This window comes from Apium graveolens, chromosome 4, assembly GCF_009905375.1.
Source record: "Apium graveolens cultivar Ventura chromosome 4, ASM990537v1, whole genome shotgun sequence".
NCBI lineage: Eukaryota > Viridiplantae > Streptophyta > Magnoliopsida > Apiales > Apiaceae > Apium > Apium graveolens.
The window spans coordinates 276,131,897-276,139,641 of NC_133650.1; positions in this window are offsets into that span (position 1 = coordinate 276,131,897).

Sequence of the window (7,745 nt, forward strand, 5' to 3'; positions counted from 1 at the left end):
GATTCGGGTTGTCACGAGTTCCATTTCCCTTATCGATACTTAATCTTAACAGTCAACCAACTACTGCGTACTGTGACCCCACAATATACACACACAAACCACAAGTTATAGTCTCAGAGATGAATATCCAAAAATAACATAAGTCATCTTATTCCACAATTATAAACCATTACACCATAAAAAGGGTTTCTGAATAATTTACATATTCTTTGCCATTATTACACTTCATAAATATACATAAGTCTGGTACATCGAAAGTTGAAAGCCTAGCCTATTGGTAGATCCTACCTCAGCTACACGGCATCAACGCCTACAGGAAACTGCGGAACGTTTCCAATCTGCTCGCGAATTGGGAGCTTGATCCTGTTCATCTTGTCTATCTGTTGTTGTGTGATGAAAGAAAAAATCAAGGGTGAGCAACAAGCCCACCGAAATAATATGTATAATAATTAACAATATATGAGCATTCTTATAGTACTCATGAAAGTCTTGGTTAAGAAGAAATGAACCAAGTTGATATCTTAACGCGACCAAGTCGCAAAATATTCAGTATATATGTATATATATATATATATACTTTTCAAAATCTTGGAATTCCTCTTCCATGCATAATATACACAGAGTTCCAGTTTATAACTGTATAAAAATATCGTTGCAAGGTGATTTCATATATCTAACCTTGTCTCAACGTTTTTGTGAAAATCTTTGTCATCCATAAGATAATCATTAACCAGATATAAGTTGAAAAGATAAAGTTACAAGATACTCCAATATACTTATATCTTTTACGAATACTACTTGAACTACCACCGTTCAAGTTATAATTAGTTTCAAAAGTTCATCACACTGATGGGACTACAAGATAAGACTTGAATAGATTCAATCTTTGAAATATCATTATAAATAATGAAGTTACGAGATACTTCATTAAGTCCTGATATATATATACACACCTATATATATACACATTTCATACACTCCTTGAAAACCTCTGTTATGAAAATTATAAACAGAGTTGTAATATCCAATAAATTTGGAAAGGAGAAAACCTTGGCATAAACCTGATATCTTGATGATCAGGCAAAGATACCAATAAGTAACCTTTTCTACTAGTAGATGGACGAATTCCCCACTGGTCATCACCCTGGCCGCAATAGGACCTTATGCTGGACTGCCACTCAGCCACTTACGCATTTGATGGACTCCCACTGAGCCACTTACACTTTTATGGACGCCCGCTGAGCCCATGTTGCTTATGCCGACTCAAATAGATGAACTTACTTCCCGAACTATGGGCAAGTAATCAAGATGTTTTCTCAAAACAGCAACCTCGTTGCGAATGTAAAATACACCACTGAGCTGGATCCCTCAGGTTTTGAGAGAGTATTTAAATCCCTTTCGAAAGGAAGATCTTAAATATAAAAATGAGTTTTGGGATCCGCTCTAACTTTTAAAAATCATTTTGAAGACTCGAAACATTTTTAAGAATGTTTGGAGTACTGCTGATTTATTAAAATAAATCAGTCCCAATATATTAGAAAATATCTGAATATTATTATTTAAATAATATTCCCAAAAAGGATAATCTCTATAAAAATAATCGAAGTAGAAGTGTTAAAACTCTTTCTTAAAATGGGTATTAAATAACCAAAGATATACTTATACGAAAGTACTATCTTTATTTGAATAATAAAAAATAAGTTTGATTATTGAAACATTATTCTTTAATAATATAAAGAATATTACTTAGTAAATAATCGGATTTATAAGTCCTCAAATGAATATTCAAAGTAATATTCATTAATAAAATAAACGGAGTCATATGTCCTCGAATGAATATTCAAACTAATATTCATTAAATAAAATAAAGTTATCGAATAAACCTTATTCGATTAATAGTTTTGAAAACTATATCAATATATATATAAATATATATATATATATATTATACTCGGGAACATCGACTCCCGGTTTAGAAAAATGTTCACCTTTGGGTCCCCTACACTAAGGGTATACGCAACTACTGCTTATCTCTAGCATAGGTATTATGCAACTATAAACATTGAAATCAACAGATAGATAACAAGATTACGAAACAGACATGCACATATATACCATCTCAACATGCTTCAATATATCGCAAAATTTTCTAATTAACCAACATGCATCTATCACAAGATAATGCATATACATATATACATCACCACAACAGTATAACAGGTAGAAAACTTGCCTGAGTGCTCCCGGATAGACTTAAGCTTAGAGTGGGTCTGATAACCTATGAACAACAACATAAGTTGGAATTAAACCCCGGTCGCTTAAGAAACTAGACTTTAACCAATTGAACCCTAACGTTCGCTTATGGTCACTCATATGCTTAACGAATCACCTAAGTCGTTCGAGTACCCTCGGCTCCACCATTTTTAATAAATTAACCATTAAGAAATTTAAAGCGATTCTTTCGCGAGTACATTACCAACTTCCTAATCCACTTAACATAATTGTTTCATACCCCAATTAGTCATTTAAAGTCCTTAACCAAGGTTTCAAAGTAAGGCGGGGGGTAATGGTTCGGTCGCGAAACGCCGTTACTTAAAATGGTCGTTTCTCCTAAACCGTACATCGGATTCAAACGAACCACATATCAAAACGAAGCTCGTAACATGAAATATCTAATCATGGCAATGGTCAAAACCTAACAGTGAGTTCACGGGTCCTAATGTTAAGAACAAAAACAGTCTAGGGTAATCGGACATTACGACGGCTATGATTACGCGATTACCAATTTCGTACAACTCCAATTCAATTCACAAACAACCCACAATCATCACCATTCCACCATCATTCAACCACAATATAATATCATTCAACCATAACTCAATATCTCAACTTATTCATCTAAACCAAGTCAAAAATGTGGCCAAGAACTTTAAATCCAACAAGTATCACTCCTAACTCCAAAATTAACAAAACTACTTACTAAACAAAGCTCTAAACATGATTACACACCCATTACACTAACCCATCATCTAAACATTAGGAAATCCAAACAAAAAAACTTAAGACTAAGATCATGAAGAGTTATACCTTCCTTGAAGCTTTTAATCCATGAAAGATCCTTGGAATGCCCATGGAAGCCTTAACCTAACCTCCTACAAGCTTGATCTTTCAAAGAAATCAAGAACACAAAAATTAATTTCAAGAAAGTACTATTCACCATCTTCTTGAATGATTTATAGGAAATGCTAGGAAAGGATTTTGAAGCTAAGATTCCTAGGAAGTATGTAACTTAACTAGGAGAAGCTAGGATAATTACCTTGTAAATTAGCAAGTGGAGGAGCTTGGACTTCCCTTTTTCTAAGAAAGAAGCCGAGAGCTTCATGAAGAAAAGAGAGGAAATGAATTTTTTTTGCTTGCTTGGTGTATTTGTGTGGTGTTTTGTTAGCTTGGTTAGTTTAGAATTTACCATGGTAAATAATGCTTGGCTACAAATCAACCAACAAAACAATCTCACTTGTCATGCTTATGTCACCTTTCTTATGTCATCCATTTGCCACATGTCTTTGTCTTGTGGTTTGATGATGTCACAATCCTTGGCTTCTTGTACAAGCTTGTCTCTTGGTCGCTTATTTGTTTTACGGTTCGCTTAACTTTCGTTCGTGTTTATCGTTCGAGGGATCATATCCGGGATCTTATTACTTGGGCTTCCCCTAAACCTTTCTCAATATTTTATATTCCATTTATGATCCTCTCTTAAAATCCTTGAATTTAAATCCTTTTTATCATCTTACCTTATACTCAATTATTTCTCTATCTGGTAGATTTCCGGGAAAAATCAAAGTGTTCGAATTTCGATTCTGACGATCTTTACATACACTTATATATCATATAGAGTACTAATAAGATCTCAGAATAACAATAAAAGAATCCCTACATAGTGTGGCATGAAAAGTTTTTCTTATTCAGCATAATCAGCAAAATCACTATTCATAAGGGTTTCAAAAAAAATCCAAAAATTGGGATTATTACAGTCTCCCCTCCTTAAAAGGATTTCGTCCCGGAATCAGATAGAAAATGAATATGGATACTTTCTTAGCATTGCACTTTCTAACTCTCAAGTAAATTTTCCCTCATTGTGGTTCTTCCATCAAACTCTGAATAGTTTGATAACCCTTCTCCTAAGCACTTGTTCATTTTTCAATCTATAACCCTTCCTGGTTGCTCCATATAGGTTACGTCTGGTTGTATGTCTATGCGCTCATATGCCCCTATTTATCTGGCATCCGAATTACACTTCCTTAACATTGATACGTGAAACACGTTATGACTTGCTACATGTTTGGGGGTAGGGCTAGCTCATATGCTAACTTCCCAATACGTCTTAATATATCCAAGGGTCCAACAATTTGTGGACTTAGCTTTCCTTTCTTTCCGAACCTCATCAATCCTTTCCAAGGGATACCTATAACATTACTAGGTCCCCTATTTCATACTCTTTGTCCTTTCGAGTCAAATCAGCATACCTCTTATGTCCATCTTGGGTTACTACCAGCCGTCCTCTGATTAGATCTATTATATCCCTGGTCCTTTGGACTACTGCGGGTCCGAGCATCTTGCGCTCTATAACTTCATCCTAACATAAGGGAGATCGACATTGTCTTCCCTCAAGGATCTCATAAGGCGACATCTCGATAATGACATATGATCTATTGTCGTGAGAAAACTCAATCCGCGTTAAGTGATCATTCCAAATTCTTTCAAGTCTATTGCACAGACTCTCATTATAGCTTTTAGCATTAGAGCTTTTGCTTCTCAATACCCATTCTTTTCCAGTTCGTAATCGCTACTACCTTTTATTCCTAATATTATACTGGTTATACTTTTGCTCGTTAGCATTCTATAACCTTTTAATAACCACGTCAACCTTAGTATCACGAATGTGTTTCCATTCCGAATACCACCATAACTTTACTACTCCTTTTTCAGCTGTTCTATTTTCCAAAATTTGATCAATCATATAGAAGTAAAGGAATTTGTTGAGAGATCACTATAATCATGAACATTTGTTATATTGCATAGTTAGTACAGAAGGTGGCCAGCCTTTAGTACTTGACATGCAATTAAACAACATGTGGTATCCTATTAGGCTTCTATTAAACAGATAGATAGTCATTCGGCAATACCTCCCCTTCTGGAAGGGTTGTTCTTCTCAGCTTACATGAAATGAAAAGAAGAGAAAAGAACAAACTGAAGAGAATTGTATATACGTAAAAAAATTTATTGCCATAAAATATCTGGCTTGGAACCTACCTCTGAACTATAGAGGTTTGTCATAGGAGAACAAAACATATATGTATTTATATCAACATCAAGTATTATAGCATCATATTTCACATGCCTAAATATTTTCGCTATTCCGTCCATCATTCTATGGACCCATGCTCTTCCTCGAGCTTATACACAATCACCTTTGAAACTCCCTCGATATCGAAAATCGAATCTGGGATCTAATTCTAGACATCATCGTTACTAGAATTCTATGCTTGCACTGCAACCTTCCTCGTATAGTAATACGACTCTCTATTGATAAGAAGGAATAAATATTCAATAGGTAAATAATTGACCTAATTTTTCTATCAAAGATAACTTATATGTCAACACGACCCGATTAGTGGTACTCAATCTCAACATCCATTCCAATACAACTCTCACGGTTGTAATCAGCTCATTACTCGCAGAATCATTGCTGCATTACTATGGTCCACCACTGACCTACTGTCGTCATTCACATTCCATGAAATCTTAATATCTAACCATACGGAGTCCATACATGTCGTATAGCATTCTTCTAAGGAGTTAACATAATCACCATTCATAATTCATGAAGAACACTCCAAATTCTGACGTACTTTCATGACATGAAGCAGATAAAATTGCACAAGAGTTTCAATCAAAGCAATAATAGCAGGTTAATACCATTCTTAATCATATGCCTTAAATAGAAGACTTAACTCAAAGGTTCGTCTAGTCCTTTTTGAAACATGGTCCTGGCTTATCTCAAGATAGTACCTTCTGAGATAGATAGCCCGCTCATGGCGATTACACGAGTTAAACCTTTACCAACTACTATTACGGTTGGGTATTGCACAGCCATCAGAAGGAATGTCAATCTTCCAAACCATAATACAACCTTCACAGCTTTAACCATCATCATTGTATTTCTTTGGCACAAGCGTCTATAATTATCCTCTTACCTTTAAGGTGTCGGCCACCTCTTTGGCCTTTCCTGATAGTAAAATTTCCTTACAGTCAATGTCATTTTAACCACCTCCAAATAAATTTTCTACCTCATTTCAATCACTGCTTATGTGAAGATGTTTTCCTTAAAATCTGATGAGTAAAAAAAATATCACCATTTTTCCATAAGTTATTGCCTCAGTCTTTAGATGTTAATCACTGTCACGACTGACTCTCAATCATATTTAGAACATCTTTTATCTTAGGTCCTAATTGCCCTGAACAATTTCGACCTTTACTGGTTCGATCCATACTTTCTCGTGGTTTAACACGTGCCCCACTTGGCATCATTATAATTACGTCATATTTCCTTTATCAACATTTCTATTCTTGAGAATTTTGAATATTACCTTTCTCCTTGTAAAACCTCTAAGGTTATCCTTGAATCGTTCCTCTTGTATTCCCTAGATACAGGGCATATCAAGATACCATTTATTAATACCAGAATCATTGTCTATATACTTCTGAAAAATTTCTCCACTGATTCTTAAAGGTTATTATTACCTTAATCATTTCCAATTCATACTGTCAAAACTCATATTATCCCTATTAAGGGTGAAATGCCAACCTTTATGCATTCCCCTAGGATTCATTTTAAGTTACCGATGTTCTATCCTTAATTCCACCTTTAAAAAGGTACATGCATCCTTCCATGGATAAATCAAGTCATATATCCCTGATAAGGGTGTCTCATTCAATCATTCCCACCTCGATAGTATATGCCTAATTTCACAATAACATCTGTATTCAAAATGAGGTCAATCAGTATGGCCTCCAAAAGATAACAACGGTTATCCGCTTTTCTTCCCTAATTTGGTAACGATAACAAGGATGTTCTAGAAGATATTGGTCGTGTTCAACGTGAACCTCTTCTTAATAATTCCTTATTTACTTTTGTTGTTTATCTCAACAGTCATCTCAATGTTGGGATATCTTTCATACCTGGCGTCTCCCTTTCTGGGTATCAAGCCACCGGTCTTACACTTCACATTCTTGAAGGTCACTTTCTTCATCCAATTTTCCTAATTTCTTACTTCCTTGTCTCCTCAGTCTATCCGCGTCTCATTATTTATCCTTCGAACTATCTCAAGGTTTCCTCGAATCCTCCCAACTTACAGGGGATAAAATATATGTATCTCTTATTCCTTCAATCATCAACTTTAACTCATGGTGAATCACCCTCATCCTGACGATTACATACTTTTCTATTCCTATTGCTACGACTCTTTAGGGTTTCCTCAGACCCAACTCCCTTATCATTCCTCAAACTCTATTGCCTTTATATTCCTTTCCACTTCAGTTTCTTTTTATTTTCCTTTTTCTTATCATTATTTCATGAACCCACTAATCATTGACTTCAAACATCACATCGTTCTGGGATTCTTGTCATCAGAACGAATCTTGACAACTTTTACAACTTAGCTTCATATTTCATCATACTCGTCCGC